At 39.8% G+C, this 17,366-nt stretch overlaps 1 protein-coding gene across 1 annotated transcript in view; it reads left to right on the top strand.

The window, feature by feature from the left end:
* LOC121180893 (protein kinase C-binding protein NELL1-like) overlaps positions 1-17,366 on the top strand; it is a 209,276-nt gene that overhangs the window by 159,014 nt on the left and 32,896 nt on the right. The gene's annotated exons all lie outside the window — the stretch shown is intronic.

Genomic DNA, 17,366 nt, shown 5'->3' with positions numbered 1-17,366 from the left:
AAAAAAAAAAAAAAATCTAATCTCTTTATAAAAGCATCCATTCATCCTGCTGCAAAGACCTTTGGAGTGTGCTTAGTGCACTCCAGCCTAATAGCTAAAGCACTTGTTGGTTGTGTGCTATCATCTTCAGAAAATGAAAACAGGGGCAGTGAATGATTAAATCAAAGCGGGAAAGTGCCTCAATAAAAGAAAATTAATAAACGCTTAAACCGATACTTAACACAACGCAGTAGGCATTCATTTGGCAAAGTTTTTTAGACACCCAGGTAACAAATCCTCTGGTTAAACAGCATTTCAATGACTATATTCCAGTGCACGTAATCCCCCTCTGAAATACAGTAATTGTAGTATTTTAAATGCTGTTCAAACAATGGTTATACGTAACCGTTTTTATTAATTTCCCACACAATACATACTCGCAGCTAGGGCTTCACCACTTTTATCATTTGTCAAATTTCTGTGGAATTTTGACTGTTGTTCAAAAATCTGTTGTTCAAACAGTGAGTTTTTAAGATTTTGGTTGCGCATGTTTGAGGGGCTTTGTGTGATCTAGAGCTGTTCATTGCATTGAGCATGAATTGCATTACTTTATATTTGATTGCATAGTATATTGAAGTCAATATCAGGAAAGAAAAATTTAGGTTTAATATTGTGGTGCTAGGTTAAAGCTATTTAAATGGATCGATCATAACATTTTAATGTGTTTTCCAATCTTGCTTTGTATAACTTCCCACAGTTTTTTTTCGTGTAATATCTGTTCAGCTGTTTCAGCAGGACTTCACCTGCTACATGCACCTATGAAATGTCAGTTAAATTGATTTGACTGCTTTTTTTAACCCAAAGAGCTGTGCGGGCATAAAGTGACAGTTTCAGTAATTTAATTGGGGGCATTAGTGCATTTTGACATCTGCTCAACCTGAGACAAAACCTGGTGTGATTAGAAATTAACTGAGCTTTGTGTAACCAAAACGTTTTTTTTTTTTCCAACAATTTTCAAGATTTCAGCTTTGCCCACTTTGTCTTAACCAGGTCTGCTGTCATGTGAAGTGAGCTTTGAAAATTTTGAGCATCCTGCTAGAACCGTGCAACCTTGACACTTGTTATTTGGTTTCTATAGCTGCTCACAATCAGTACAGACATCTTGCCAATACAAACATGGCTTTTGGCCAGAACTAGCCATTTTCCCCGGCCTGCCAATTCAGAAATGGCATCTTTAATAAACTCGGTGAGCACAGCAGCAGTCAATGGTCTTCATAGGAGTGACTTATTGCTGTTTTATTATACCAAAACGATTTCCCATTCGGGGGAAGCTGCACTGTGTTTAACAACTCCTTTATCGAACTAAACAATAAAATGAAAAATAAAAAAAAAACAAAACATTAAATTACATTTATGGTTCTTTTCCACTTTACATGAAAAGCAAATTGGGAGCTTGCAGTGGCATTTGTTTCTCTATTGTAGCTCTGTGACCCTGAGTTAGTGTTAATGTGAGTGAGTATTTGTTGGAGGGCTGTATAGCTGTTAATGTGCCTTCTGACATTCTTAGATGTGTGCGTGTCAGTGTACATGGGCGACCTCAGTTTTAAACTCTATGTTCATGTGTCCATTCAGCCATGGACTATATGAGCTATATTTAACTACTGTAAATTTGCACTGAAGGCTGCTGCAGTGGGACAGTCACTGCAGGTTCAAGGCAGATGAGGCAGGCCAGTCGATAACAGTATGCGTGGGGACCTTGTGTAGTACTCGTTATAGGGTTGGCAGGGTGAAGGGAGCGAAAGTACACTGTAAGTCAAGCTCGGTCTTTAAGTAACCAGGAGGTCCTTGGAGATACAGTATCTCCTTTACCAGAGATACGTGGCCAAAATAGCAGCATAGGATAGATAACGTGGTTGTTAGGGTTATTTTCCGATAGGCAGTTACATTTGGATCCAGTTTCTAGCTGCTAAAATACCTGCAATCATGTCATTGATTTTTTTAAATAGGTTTTTTCATCGTCTCTGTCTTTGTTACTGGCAAGGAGTAATGTCCAAAACACTAAAGTTGCCATTTAGCTAATGAGCAGATATGTAGTATATGTGGAAGAACGTGTGATGTTGTGCAGCAAAATGAGTATTTGAATGTCAGTATCTGAGTTGTATTTATTTACCACGGCGTGTCTTATTTATGATCTGTGTTACCAAGTTGCTGAATGTTAAAATTACTAAGATTCAGAAAAGGTTTGAATAGGATTTCCATCTGGCAGATTTGAAACTCTAACAGATACAGACACTACAACAGTTACACTTAAACAGTTTCTTTCTTTATGGAGCATTTTTAAAGAGCACGTAAAATGTCTAATATGATGGCAATATTTCTTATACTGAGTTTTGATACCAATATGAAAATTATACTTTTTCCGTTTTTTTTTTGTTTGTTTTTTTTGTTTTTTTGTTTACAGTTTCACTCCAAAAGTTGACGAATCAACAAGACTAACAACACACCAAACAGTCACTGCCAGTGTTCAAAAAGTAGAGGTTTGACGTGCAGCTCTTCTCATGTCTAGTGCTTAATTTGTGAATAAAGAGATCCCATGAGCTCACGAGAAGCCCTTTCATGTAATTTTCATGACTATGTGCTTATGCTTGGCTGCTGTCCAACAGATGAGAGTATCATTAAGCTTAATTAGGCTTTGATTTTTCAAACTACTTAAACATGATCTCTATAAACTTCCAGCAAAATATGTTGCATTGCTGGATATCGGTCACTGTGAAGGAGCCAGCATCACCAGATGAGGCTTTGCTGCACAGGCAGTCCCAGCGTTGGCTTCACCAACACTGAACAACAGCAGCTTTCAAGGCTGCAGCCTCTGTAAAATATATTTTTGTTTCTTGGTTATAGTCTTTTGGTTTTCTTAAAATGCAATGGAATAGCTATAATAACAACTGGACTAAAAAGTCCTTGAAATTCCAAATGTGAGCTCAACAGATCGCTGGGCTGAGTGCCTTTTTAAATATTACGATCATCTTTCAACTTATTTAACAGAGGTCAAATTAAAATTTGGTAAATTCTGACCCTCCTGCCATGTTCCACCACGATTTCTCGCTCATTAAGTCATGTTCTGTTTCCGCACTGCTGCTCATCACCGTGACAACTAATAATGTTGTAATTAGAAGGACAGAGGAAAGCATGTCAGTCATTCCAATGATTAGCAAGGAAAAGTGTGTCATATGCTGCTGCAAGTAGACATGTATATGTGTGTGTGTGTTTATGTGTGATAGAGAGGGTGCAAAGGTAGATTTAAGAAAGGACAGCAAAAGGAAGAATAGCGAGACTTAAGGTAAATGCAAAGAAATCAACAGAGGAAAGAGGCAGAAGACGACAGGCAAAGGAAAAAGAAGTAGGTCCGTGCAACTGCTCCCACCCAGCTCTACATCTCTGTAACACAGGCATCAGGATGGGCGGCAGGTGGGAGCAGGTCTAGGGAGAGATCAATGCAATTTGCAAAGTGCCCTCCACACAATTTCTGCCTCTGGATTGTCTCCAGGCTCATGCTACACACACACACACACACACACATACGTGCAGGCAATCTACAACCTGACTGCAGCCCTGCCTCCACACTTTCACATTTTTGACCAAAAAAACGAAAGTGTGATTGTGATTGACCACTTTAGGACTTTATCTTATATCTTTTATCTTATAATACCAGTTCCAGCGTACGAAATCTGGGCTTCATATTAGATTTGTACCTCGGTGTGAGCAGTTATATCAAAACAACTGTTTAATGAGCGTTTTATCACTTGAGATTTTATTATTACCGGAAACAAAGATGTGTTGTCCTGACACGACCTGTAAAAGCTGATTCCCACTTTTGTTTTTGGTAGATTAGACTACATTAACGCCCTGTTCTCAAGTCTCCTAAAGAAAACTTTAAAACAGTTGTGACACATCCAGAATGCTACAGCGAGGATGCTCACCAGAACAAGAAAAACCAAATACTCATTCTAAATCTTCCACATTGAAGTCAGTCAGCAGCCTTGACCCTGAATACATTTCTCAATTTCTAAGGTTTTATGAAACCTCTAGAACCATCAGATCATTGGGGACTGGTCTACTAATTGTCACACAGGTTAACACTAAGCACAGGGAAGCAGCTATTGGAATCTGCTTCCTGAGAATTTAAAACCAGGCCCATCTAGAACCGGACTTAAAGCTGTGTTCCCCAAAGCCTTTGACCGAACTCTGTCTCAGACTTTAGTTACCTGTTGTGCCTTTATTGCTTTGTTTATTGCTTGTCGTATAAACTCACATTGTTTAATCTCTATCGTCTTTTTACATGTTTATATAGTTTTAATAAATAGTTTCACATTTTATACATTGGTGTTTTTATGTAGCAAGTCTTGAGTTGTTGCTGTAACATTCCTCTGTAAAGCACTTTGAATTGCCCTGGGTATGAAATGTGCTTTATAGATAAAGTTGCTTTGCCCAGAGGTCAATGTGCAAATGATGGAGCAGAGCAGATAAAGAGGCTGACGTCTGAAACAATGTTAAGAATATGAATTATGGAATAGAAATACATGGAAATTACTAACGACTCCACTTACACTCATGCTGGAATCTACCCTAGAGATAACCTATATGGTAAATGGACACCAGAGCAAAATGTATGACTGCACATTACGTCATGCCCGTATGTGGTAGTTGAACAAGCTATTCTAAAACCATGGACATTAATCTGCTGCTGGAACGGCCTGTACTCCCCAGGTATAGGCAAAATTCTGTCTCATTTGGTGCATAGGGGAAATTTTCGTGTTGACGCAGGGAAAGGGATTTCCCGAAACTGCTGAAGCACACTGTTGTCTAAAATACCGCTGCACGCTATAACATTAAGATGTATCTTAAGTAAAAATCAGGGATCTAGGCCAAACAATGAAAATCAGCCCCACACCAAAAGTACAGAAGAGTTAATGGACAGGCATGTCCACATGACAGACACAGACAGACAGTGTCAGTCCTAATCACTGATGATATGTCTCAGAAGCAGGTGAAGAAATTCTGTACTTTTTAATAACGTCATTAAAACTTCCTACATCTTACCTTCCCTATTCTGGCCAATTAGTATTACGCGAGCAGGTAGTTGGAGGAATCAGCCTCTCTTTTCCCCTCCCTCTGAGATCTCATTACTGTGTGATGGCAACACTGTTGGCCAATCGACCTGTGCCTCCCATCTCATTCCCCTCATACATCACCGCAGCCCTCTCAGGAATAAGGGAATTAGTCAGAGTGTGACTGCAGCTCCTCAGCCTGTCCCTGCTAATGTTAATAAGGCAGAGAAGTGTGTTTAGGCAGCCCTGGGCAATGAGTCCATAACAAACGGGGCAAAATCTGGTTTCTGAGCCAAAAGTGTGTGATTAAGTTGACGCATTAAAAGCTGAACGGGTGATGAGCGCCCTTGAGTGACAATGGCTTTTTTTTTTTTTCCTGTGAAAGCAAACATTTTCAGATTCCACTACGGCACTTGAATTGGTTTCCAAAGAGACAGCATTTTATTTGCAAAGGTATAACTTGACCTTTTGTATTTGTTGTGACTCGGAGGATGACAAGGACAGCTATAGATGAGGCTTTGCATGCTCAATGACTTCACAACTCTATAGCTCAAGTTTTGTTTTGTTATTAGACCTTAAAGGTACCCGTCCTCCTCTCAGATCCTTGTCCTCGGCTAGATCTTATGAAGTGAAGTTCCACGAATCATGTGATGTTTTGTGATGAAGTGTGGGATTATTGCTCCCCCCTCTGCTTACCTGAACAACCTTTTTTATTATTTAGTGAATACTTACATTTCCCTGAATACTTTTAATCGATCCCTGTAGAATGAGAATGGACTTTTGGTATTTAGCTTCAGGGCAAATGGTTGGACATGTTGACTTCCTTTTAGCATTTTTTTTTTTTTGTCTCCACTATCTCAGGGAAATACTTGACTCTTTAGCAACTAAAAACTCCTTTGTGTTTACCAGCTATAACTATCTTTGTCTGTCAGCTGTTTGTTGCTGGACAAGTATTTTATGGTGCGTTTATTAGAACTTTCCCCTGAAAACAGCTGCAGCTGAAAACAAGCAGTGAGACCTAACCAAAACAATGAAGTGTGGGCTGTAAAACCAAAACAATGGCGTTGAGGGGAACTGCACAGTCAGTTGATCAATTGTTAATACAAAAATACTGATTTCACAGCTTTAAAAAAATAAATAAAAAAAATCTCTGATAGGCAGTGGCCTCACACACATTTCATGTACCAGTGAATGCTGGATTGTCATTGTCCACCATAGTCACAAATGTCAGACACGGTTGTGTTTCTCAGGAATAGAAGGGTGGAGATTGTCTCAAAGTGGGGGAAGGCTTTGCTGGTTGTGTAGTCTGACTGTTCGACCGGTGGTGTCTGTAAACGAGCAGACACTCTCAACCATAGAGGGTGGCGGACCAGAACATTGATCCATGCGGGTCGTTTTGGAAGACACTGACAAACAACAAGGCTTGTTTCTGTTGTTAAAGTAAGACAATTCAGTTCGTTGAGCATGTGTCACTAAGGTTTTTAAATTGTGGAAACTTTTTTATTTATTATTATTTTTATTGTTAACCCTAACTGAAATTGCTGGAATTTCTGACCATGCACGTAATAAAGTGGAACCCAAATTTCAACAACATACTGACATTAGTATTTTCTGTATGACATTATATATGTTAGCAGCAAATGAATCTTGCTAAGGCCATGATATGGACTCAGTAATCACAGCTTCTCCACCTTTTCCTTCTTCTCCACACATTCTCCACATTGTGATGCCCCATACTCACCTGTAAGAATTTGTTGGACAGCAGGAGATTACTACCAGGGTGAACCTATTAGATTTCCCCTGATAGGCTTCTGTAACGGATGTCTAATGTGGCTTCAGTGTGGCTCTCAGAGGGGCGATTCCTCCTCTCTCTCCGGTTGGATCTTTGCCTCATTGATCTCTGGGGAGCTCGGAGAGGCCAGACACATTCGCCACAGTCAGTCAGTCTACCATGGCCGGCCCACTTCTGCTCTCTCACAGACTGAGCGGTGATTACACCTCACATCTCATTTCTATTACGGGAGAGTAATTACGGCTAATATTGTTGCTACAGCAATGCCATGCCCCTGACGGTGACTGTTAGCAACACAATAGATTTGCCTGTCGCTGATATTATGCAAACAGACAATAGATGGAGAAGTGCTGCTACTGTAGAGGTTTGCACCATTCAGTCGTACTGCAGCTTTGGTTTAAAAACATTCCTATGTGTTTACGAACGCAAGTTAATATTAGATATTGAGTTTAAAATGACTGGATTCATCTCTTGCTGAGAGATATTTCCAATCCAAATTTTCCAACTGAAAACCCAGCTGGTTAGTGAGCCTGGTAACCACTTTCAGCACTTTAAATTTAACTCCATTTCACCCAAGTGCCTAGAAGACCTACTGCTGGCCACCTACCGGCCCCACCCACCTGCCTGCCTGCTGTGACTGAGACGATTGCAGGGGCATGTAAAAGCCCTTTTTTATATAGTGCTGTGCCTTTATTCTTCCTTGCTGTTCTATATAAAAGGTGCGAACAGAACGCGGGGGGCAGCGGAGGTAGTCACAGACCCGGATCGACGTCTCTGTAAAAGGGCAAGCCGGTATGGCAGGACAGGCATCAACACTGTTGTGTTACACGTCACTGGTGTTGTCTGGTTCAGTAAAGTCGGCATAATGAGGGGTCAACTTAATGACAATATAGTGGGTTCTCGGTTTAAAGGAGGCTAAAGAAAGGGCTTCCATCTCAAGAGCCCATTTTACTGCTATTGATTGTCTGGGCTGACTGGAACTCAGAAGAAATGAGGGGTTAAGACTCTCTCTATCTTTACTAACTCTTTCTTCCTCCCCTTCATCTCACTTTCCCTCCTTTTGTATTGCAGCTCTCTTGGGGAGAGAAAAAAAAGAGGCTACCATTATGTCATCTCCCTCAGAGTACAATAAATAGGCCACAATAGTTCAATCGGAGCACGGCATAAGATTATAGATCAGCATTGTTCCCGCTGCCAGCCTAATGATCAGCAGCCTATTGCAGAGCCTTTGTCGGCAGCAGAATGAGTGAGCTAATCTTGTTAATGGTCCGTTTCATTCCCTAGGACTGGTTTGTATAGACAAAGGGGTTTTAAATAGAGAGGATTTGAGTAGCGGGTCTAAACTGCAGCACAGAGGACAAAGGCATCGACTTGTGCCTTTCTCATCTTGCTATCAGACCTAATCACAGAGGAACCATGTTGCAACCAGCTAGCAGTGAGCAGTGGAACCCAGGCTAATGTATTCTGAGAGACTGGTAGGTGGAGGGGGGGGGTTGCTGCAGGGAGGGGAAAAGAGAAATGGAGGGGGGGCATGGATTCAGCCTTCATTTCTCCTACAAGTCTGAAGCATTTAATTTTCTGTTTACATAATTATTGCTCCCCTTCATCCCTTTTTGATAGGAGAAACACATTTAGCGGTTTCTGTGCTGTGTAGTTCTGTGCTAGAGGGCATAGTGTTTTACAACATTTAATTGGGTGAAAACCACAGTATCTGAAGCTATGATTAATTGCAAATGTGGAAAAAATACACCAAGAAAAAAAAAAAACTACTTGTTTTTGAAGCTTTGTAGCAATTATCATTTGAGGCAATTATTTTTAGTCTGTACCCCGCTGTTAGATGTAGCTGCTGTGGAGCAAAGAGAAATATCCTCTCTTGTGTTCAGCTCTATCAGATCCACTCTTGTAATTTAATGCACCGGGCGAAAGTCTAACATGCTGTCCTCATTCTATCTGCTCTGTGATGTTTTTTTTGTCTTCAATCAGCCTTGTGCCAGTGATACTCTTCAGTATTAAATCAATGAAAAGAATACTCTTTGTTTAACATGATGCTTGCAAGTCACAGAGAGGAAGGCAAAACCATAATAATACCGAACTGTAATTCTAGTAAGTTCATTCTAGTCTTTGCCAAATAGTACTTGTGGCAATCAGTATTAGTACTGTTCAGAGATGTAGGCTTGAGATATGAGGACGTGAATTTATTCAACTGAGACTCGACTTCTCAGAAACTGAATCTGATTTGAAACTTTTAAAATTTCACCTGGTATAAGATAGAAAATGAATATATGAGGCTGCATAGTAAAGCAGCTTTTATATTTAAATCTGTCTGATTTTCTGACTGTTTAAATGATGATGCCATTTTCTTGAATCTCAGCCACCGTCGCGGTGAGAACAATATTATTGTTACAGTTAGAAATTATGACCAATACCATGAAAATAAGATCCAAGCTGTAAAATAAATTCAGTAATAATCCTTTAATGAATTATCAGGCCTGAACACTGATAGCGCACGTTCTCAGTGACTAGACGCGAAAACAGCGCTAACACAGCTTTGAAGGAAAAGTTTATGTGATTTATGGCTTGAAATCTTCTCAGGAGAGGCCAGCGGAGTCCACTGAGGAAGGTGTTTGAAGGCCACTCTGGCTAAGTTAAGATTAAGTCTTATCATCCACCGTGTGTTTGGTTTGGTTCTGTAGCCACATCTTATCTGTGTTTTATGGTTTTACCGCCCCTTTTCTGTTGCTCTCTCTGTATCCCCCTCCTGGTTTTTCTCCATTTCATGACAGTGAATATGAGACAGGAGGAAGCGTGTGGCCACAGTTGGCTGAGTGTAGTAAAAGATAGACTACCCACTGTTTCCCTGTGCACAGCAGCAAACAATAGAACACATGCTTCCAGCAGAAAAGCATGAATGAAGCATTTGTGATATAAACTAGAGGCTCCCAAGCTTTTTGGCTTGTGACCCTTTAAACTGAAGCCACTTTTAATTCCTCATCACAGATTATGGCCATGCTGCAGACGTGTGCAGATGGTATTTTAACCAAAGAGGGATTGTGTCATTTGAATGATTTCTAGAAATGTGCAGTGGGGAAAAGTCAAGAAAAAGCTGTTTACATAAAGTGAAATTTTACTTATTAAAAAAAAATATAATGCATGTTCTCAGTGACTAGACATAAAAAGTGCTAACACAGCTTTGAAGGAAAATTATATGTGTTTTATGGCTTGAAATCTTCTCAGGAGACGCCAGCAGAGTCCACTGAGGAATGTGTTTGAAGGCCACTCTGGCAAAGTTAAGATTAAGTCTTATCATCACCATGTGTTTGGTTTGGTTCTGTAGCCGCATCTTATCTGTGTTTTATGGTTTTACCGCCTCTTTTCTGTTGCCCTTTCTGTATCTCCCGCCTGGTTTTTCTCCATTTCATGACAGTGAATATGAGACAGGAGGAAGCGTGCCAACCGTGCCACACACTTCCATGTGTTTGGTTTGGTTCTGTAGCCACATCTTATCTGTGTTTTATGGTTTTACTGCCACTTTTCTGTTGCTCTCTCTGTATCTCTCTATGTAGTGGGGAAAAGTCAAGAAAAAGCTGTGTACATAAAATGAAATTTTAAATGAATACACTAAGACCTGAACTTATTAAAAAAAATATATAGCGCACGTTCTCAGTGACTAGATGTAAAAATAGTGCTAACACAGATTTGAAGGAAAATTTTATGTGTTTTATGGCTTGAAAGCTTCTCAGGAGAGGCCAGCGGAGTTCACCGAGGAAGGTGTTTGAAGGCCACTCTGGCTAAGTTAAGATTAAGTCTTATCATCCACCGTGTTTGGTTTGGTTCTGTAGCCACATCTTATCTGTGTTTTATGGTTTTACCAACCCTTTTCTGAATGAAGCATTTGTGATATAAACTAGAGGCTCCCAACCTTTTTGGCTTGTGCTATTTCTCTGACATTTCTGTGTTTTATTAAACCTACATAACTACTACATTTAAGGTGGTGCACATGCAGCACAGCATGTGAAAGCTGAGAGTCTTATCTTTTCATTTACAAGATACAACAACAACTGTAGGTACAACTAAACCATCTTCTAAGAATACACTAAGATCTGAACTTATTAAAAAAATATACGTATATATTTTTTTTCATTCTCTTCAACATGGCTAGAAACCTGCAGTTAGTGACCATTAAACAAACTGTGGACAAATTAAAGCACTTTCATGTTGGTTTTACCATTAAGCCTGTGATAACTGTCGTGTGGGAACACATTATCTGAAATAACCTTTTCCATAGACTTAGAGGAAGATTTGAAAAATGTAATGTTCTAGCTTCAGAATAAGCCAGAAAAAAGATTTGCATCAGGTCCTTGAAAGACAAACTTACTGTATGTCGACCACAATAATGTTTTACAAAAAGAAAAATGAAATATTCTAACACCTTGGTGTCTCCTGTAAATATCACACTACGATGTTGTATATTTTGCATTTGGAAAATTATCTGCAGCAAAGAAAACACAAACAACAGGATGGTCTCAAAACAACAAGACGTGACACCAGATATTTTGTGTATATGTGTGGGATTGTGTCCTTTACAATAAATCCAAAATCAACTCACTGTACCCATAATTAACAAATCACAATCAAATCACGTGTGCAACATTACGCCTACTGACAGGTGATTTGTTATTAGTTATCAGCACCTGGTTGCATTAGCGGCTTCTGCCATTAAAACTCAAGAGACAGGAAGTGCATTGTAACACACAACATGTGTTAGACAAACACATAAAAGAAAACATTAGATAACACTGGAGAAAAACAGTTTGTGTTTTTGCTCCCAACAATACAGACTGATGCAAATAACACAAACTGGAAAAGGAAATGGTTCTAATCAGACCCTTCATCAGTTTCATTTTTATGAAGTAACCTGCTCCCAATTTTCTAGTAATTTAATAGCTTCAAGGTGGGCTCTAAGTCTTCATATACTGTGAAAGTAACTGTGTAAAAGTGAAGAGATAACTTTCACCTCATGTATTTTTATTTGCCTTAATAGGAACAAGTGTACAACACTGGAAATGTGTGTAGATGATAAACATTGCATTAGTTTGTGTTGAAGAAGTTGTGCTTATCATCTCAGTTTAATTTCTCTAGATGCCTTCTCCCTTGTCCAATCAGCTGAAGAAGAAAACAAATTTTGCTCAGAACCACATGTGTTACCCTCGTCGTTCTCTGAATTTAATTTGCAACCTGCACTAATACCATAAAGAAATTCATTGCTGCAGTGTTAAAAAAAAAAAAAAGCCTGTTTTCAAGCACAGACGGGGTTTCGACTGAGACTGAAAAGCACAAAGCCCAGAGGCTCCGGGCTCCAAAACACGTTAGTTCAGATCTGTGGCCCCTGACTGATTTACGCCAGGCTACAGGCTTCACACACACAAACACACACAAATAAGGGATAGAATGTACTTGACTAGGGAAAGACATTGAAACTTAAGCTGGTGTTTACTCACAGCCATTGCTGGGGATTTTAATCCATTAGTAATCATTTATTACTCCTAAAATTGTAGTTGTAACTTGTACATAGAGTTTGAAGTATTCACTTTGCATTTCTGTTTAGTTGCTTTACAAGAGACAACAAACTCGATTCAGATTTAAGTAACAAAAATGAGAATTTGTCTTGGACTTGATTTGTGTCCTGTGTCGCCCAAAGTTGTCTCAAATTGGTCTGAGGGGGGACCCATAGTGTCAGGCTCTGAAAATGCCTGTAATGAAAGGACAAGGTTCTTCTGTCAAAGTTCAATGCACCTGATAAATATTTTTGATCAGGTGCATTGAAAAGTAGTGTGATTACTATCAGCTGATCAATGAATCCGACCCTTCACTAATAAGCTGATGGACACAGACACAGAGATATGGATCATATGTCATTTTATAAATTGCTCTATTAATAGTTATCGACCTGCTGTTTTTGTTTTTATTGTCGTGTTGTCCAAGCTGCTGTCGCCGTGAGGATATTTATTATTTCTGCTTCCATATCAATAAAAAACACTTGAACAAAGACACAGAGAGAAAGACGGGCAGATGATCATCATCAGGGCAGATGATAGGATCTGCCAAATATTGATCTGCGATGTGTGTGCGTGTGTGTGTTTGTGTGTGCGTGTGTGCGTGTGTGTGTGTGTGTGTGTGTGGGTGGGTGGGTGTGTGGTCTGGCAAAGTGTTTGTACGTGCATGTTTTTATTAGAATCTGACATCCAGGTTTCTTCAGCTAATTAGTACAATGTTCCTGCCAAGCAGGAAATTTGAAGACACACACACACGCACACACACACACACACACACACGCACACACACACACACACAACACACAGATCTCAGGAGAAGCTAGAGACATCAATTTAATACCAAGGAAGCGGGCAGAAATAAGAGAGGACAGAAACTGATCCAAAACAACAACAAAAAATGTTGAAATTGTTCTTATATTGTATAACATGGCACTTTTTACTCCAACACATTTATGTCAGCCACCAATAACCACTAATTTATTGAGCTGATGAGGTTCGAGATGAAAAGTCAGGGGGCCACCAGTGTTTTTAGGTTGCTTTAGGAAACATGAATGTCTCTTAAAAAGTCATAGTAGATGTTGAGATAGTTCACCTTGACCTGCTGGTGTGTGAGATGAAAGAGACTTTATCCTCCAGGGAGGATCTGTACAAAAATGACATGGCAGACCATCAAATATTTGACGTTATATTTCAGTCTGGACCAAAGTGGACTGACTAACAGTGTCCTCCCCTGGGCCCTGACATTAATGTGAATAAAAGGTTAAAGCAGAGGTCACAGGGGCAGAGACTCAGGTTAGTGTGTTCAGACGTTAGTGTGTTGACAAAGTGCGAGAGATGAGGCAGCGGCCATCTCCTGAGAGGATGATATGACCGTTTCTGTGCTCTTCACCTGCCTTTAATACCAACTGCATGAGACACACACACACACACATACAGACACACACACACACAGTTGTGCGGATCCAAATCCATTGTCCAGCCCCGTCTCATTGGCGACTTCTTTTAATGCAGATTTCTCAGCTGTCATGTCCATTATCTTTAATCCCTTCTTTTTAATCTTTACATCCGTCTGTTTCCCACCTCTCATCTGTCCTCCGTCTCTTCCATGTGCTGTCTGTCAGGGCGACAGAGACAGGTCCAGGATTCAGTCATATTTTTAAAGACTCTTTGCTGTTTATCTACAGTTTGGACAGTGATTAATGTCCTCCTTGTTCTTACAACCAGTGATTATAATTATCCAATGCTGAGCACACTGATTCTGGAAAGACACATTGCCTCTGAATCTTTCAGGCCTGTGAGGACAACAAACTAGACTCTATTTATCCCCATTGTATTGTGGTGGAGGCAGAAATCTCGTATCTTAAACTGAATGGCTAGATACAATTTTTATTCGTGTGTGTTTGTTGAACTGACTCTTTTGATTGCACTGATGGTATAGGAGGATGTAGATAAAATAGTGAATTTTTCCTTTTAGCTACAAGTGGCAAACCTGAATGTAGCGGAAAACCAAAGGGGGGAAAAAAAACCCACTCGGGACCAACAAGTGACATCTTTTCAACACAATCTTCCTCATAAAATCAAATTCACATCATGGCTTGATGTGATGCATATCCCTCCTCCGGTCTCCAGCAGCATGGGTCATGGGTAATTCCACCACTACATCTCGCCTCTCAGCAGCAAACCTCATCTTATCAGTGAAACAGCAGAGGTTGGAGAAAACAGTAGTGTCAGCTGCCTACCTGTTTGTGTCTCAGTAATGGATTCAGATAGAGGGAGTCATTCGTCCTGCACTGCCCTATGTTATGAAAGCTCCTCACATACAGCTGCCAAGGGCGTCCCTGCTCCCCCCCATCCCGCTGCTCTGATTGGGTCATGCCCCCACGACTCTTCCACAGATGAAAATAGATAAAATCATCCAGACGTGGCGTGAACAGCCAGTTAATGTTTGCCACACAGTGATGCATTTGAGGAAGAGGAAATGAGATGAATATATTTTTATTTTTTTATTCAGTTGTTATTCAGCAATTGATTTTTTTTTACATAGAAAATGCCAAACACACAAAGCTCTCTTTTATATTTACTTATATTTATTCTCAGTGTCCTGTCAGAGCTATTTTTTTGTAAACTCACTGTAGATTCTCCTCTTTCCCTTTTTACATACATACTTCAGCTTCATTTGTACTTCAGCTGTGCACATAAATGCATCAGTAAACATACACACACCGACACTTAGCACTCATATTTAAAGAGGAATATATCTTTATGCAACTATCGGTTAGTTAAATATAAACACAAACCTGACATACAGTCAACTTTTAAGTTATTATGACAAAATTGGTGGCAAACAATTGTTTCTTTACATATGTGGCAGACACAAAACAACATTAACAATCATTTAAGAGCTGTGTGTTCTCCACCATGTGAATGTAAGTTGAATATTCATTCTCCTTGCAGCTCTGTTCAGCTTGTAAGGGAAATATCTGGCTCTTTAACTGTTAAATGCCTCACTACGTTCACCAGATAGTCGATTAACTGTGTCTGTCTGCTGTTTGGTGCTGGGTAGGTAGTGCACAGTCGGTTTTTAGAACTAATAGAAATAGACTTCTCCTGTGCCTGGAAACAGCAATTAAGAGAGAGGTGAGAGTGAGCCAGAACAGTAAAGTTGTGGGCTGTAAAATCAAAACAATAATCTTAAAGACGCTGAAACGCCCTTTAGAGCTGAGGGAAGCTGCAGCGTCAAGTGATAATAATTAATTCTCTGTGGAGTCTTGTCTGTGCCTTCAGCAAATACAAAGATAATTTAATGAATGGTCAAATTCGAGTCATCCAATAAATTCCTAAAACCTAAACAACTAAGTAGGTTGTTTGTCAACATCTTTCCAAACTACACATATGAATGTTTTCTGGTCTGGCACCTCAGTGTCCAGGGGAACACTGTTTGTCAGGGCTTTCTATATTACTGCAGATAACTGTCACATAAATGTTTCATATCGAAGTTTTCTGATCTGCCACCTCCGTGCTTACAATTTGATTAAGTTTAGGGACCTGAAACTACTTAATCAAGGTTAGGGAAAGATGATGGTCATTGTTAGAAGACACCAACGCTGGCAGTTGGTAGGAGACAATTGGTTTTGTTTATAAACGTATCTGCCTCAGTATATCACATTTTTTCCTCAAATTTAAACAGAGACCAGATCCCATGACTGGCTAAATCTTCAATACCCACTGGGTAGATGCTGAAGCCTGCCGTTTTTGTATGTGCCTGTGTGTGTGACTTGCTGTGTTTTGCCAGTGATCTTATCGGTGTTCTTATTTTTTCTGTTGTAGACAGGTCTCCTTTATAAAAGAGAGCAATGCTGTCACTCTTGCTGCTGAGGACAGTCTCATCTTGTGAGTTCAAGGACATGCAGTAATATTACCTGCCGCTCATTCCGTATGCCAGAGCCACAAGAGCACAGGCTTTTGCTCAGATGGCAGACGTTTCCATATTCCTAGTTCAATTAGCGCCCTGTGTGATGATAGAAGGAACCAAGTTCAGTGTGGGATTAATTCACTTATTTTTACTGATTCTTTTCTCTGCTTGTGCCTCAGTTAGTAGACCTATAATCTGTCACCTCCATCACTTTAACCAGGTCTAAGTTCATGACATGCTTCTTAAGTTTAGTCAGTCTGAGTACACAACCCAAAGGATCATCATATATATATAAAGCCAAGCAACAGTGCGAGATAAAGCATCAGCCTATCTTTTAAGGCAGCTTCTCACTTCTGGATATTTATAAAAGTGTGACTTTGGATTAGGATTATAGAACATGCTTTTAAGAGATCAGTCTAACTCTCCAGACAGCGATCTTCTGATTTTAAAGTGGCATTAAGCAGGGCTGTGTGGTAACAGATAACTATGAACACAAGAAAATGTAGATGTATTTCTCTGCCTGAAATGTAATGGCTTGAGAAAAAAAAAAAAAAAAATGCAGAATGCTTTTAAAGTGAGAGCGAGAAATCTCAGCGGGCCATTTAAATATTGACAGCTGTTTTACATCTAGAAAATGTGGCACAGAAAAAAAATCTGGTTGTCAGTTTGCTCATGTTTTTCAGTCTCCCCGTCTAACATTAACTAATGGCGCCTCCGCGTTAGCTCAGTCTTCTGCTGCCATCTGGTTATGGAGGCAACATTTCAAACTGCCACTCTGCACGTACTATAGCTATAGGGGCAACGAATTATGGTTGCGGTAGTTCACTGGCTGTTTTAAAGTCAGTCGGTGAGGACTGACAGGAATCAACAGGTACGAACAAATGATGTATATAATCCTTCGGGTTAGAGGCAAATTAACACCACAATTTTATTGAACATATTGTCAGAGAAAATTATGATTATGATCCTTTTTTTTAAGAGTAATGTAAGGCAAACAGACTTAATTACCAACAATCCTTCCC

The sequence above is a fragment of the Toxotes jaculatrix genome, chromosome 1, assembly GCF_017976425.1.
Source record: "Toxotes jaculatrix isolate fToxJac2 chromosome 1, fToxJac2.pri, whole genome shotgun sequence".
NCBI lineage: Eukaryota > Metazoa > Chordata > Actinopteri > Toxotidae > Toxotes > Toxotes jaculatrix.
The sequence above is the reverse complement of the archived record's forward strand: the minus strand, read 5'-3'. Positions and strand labels throughout refer to the sequence as shown.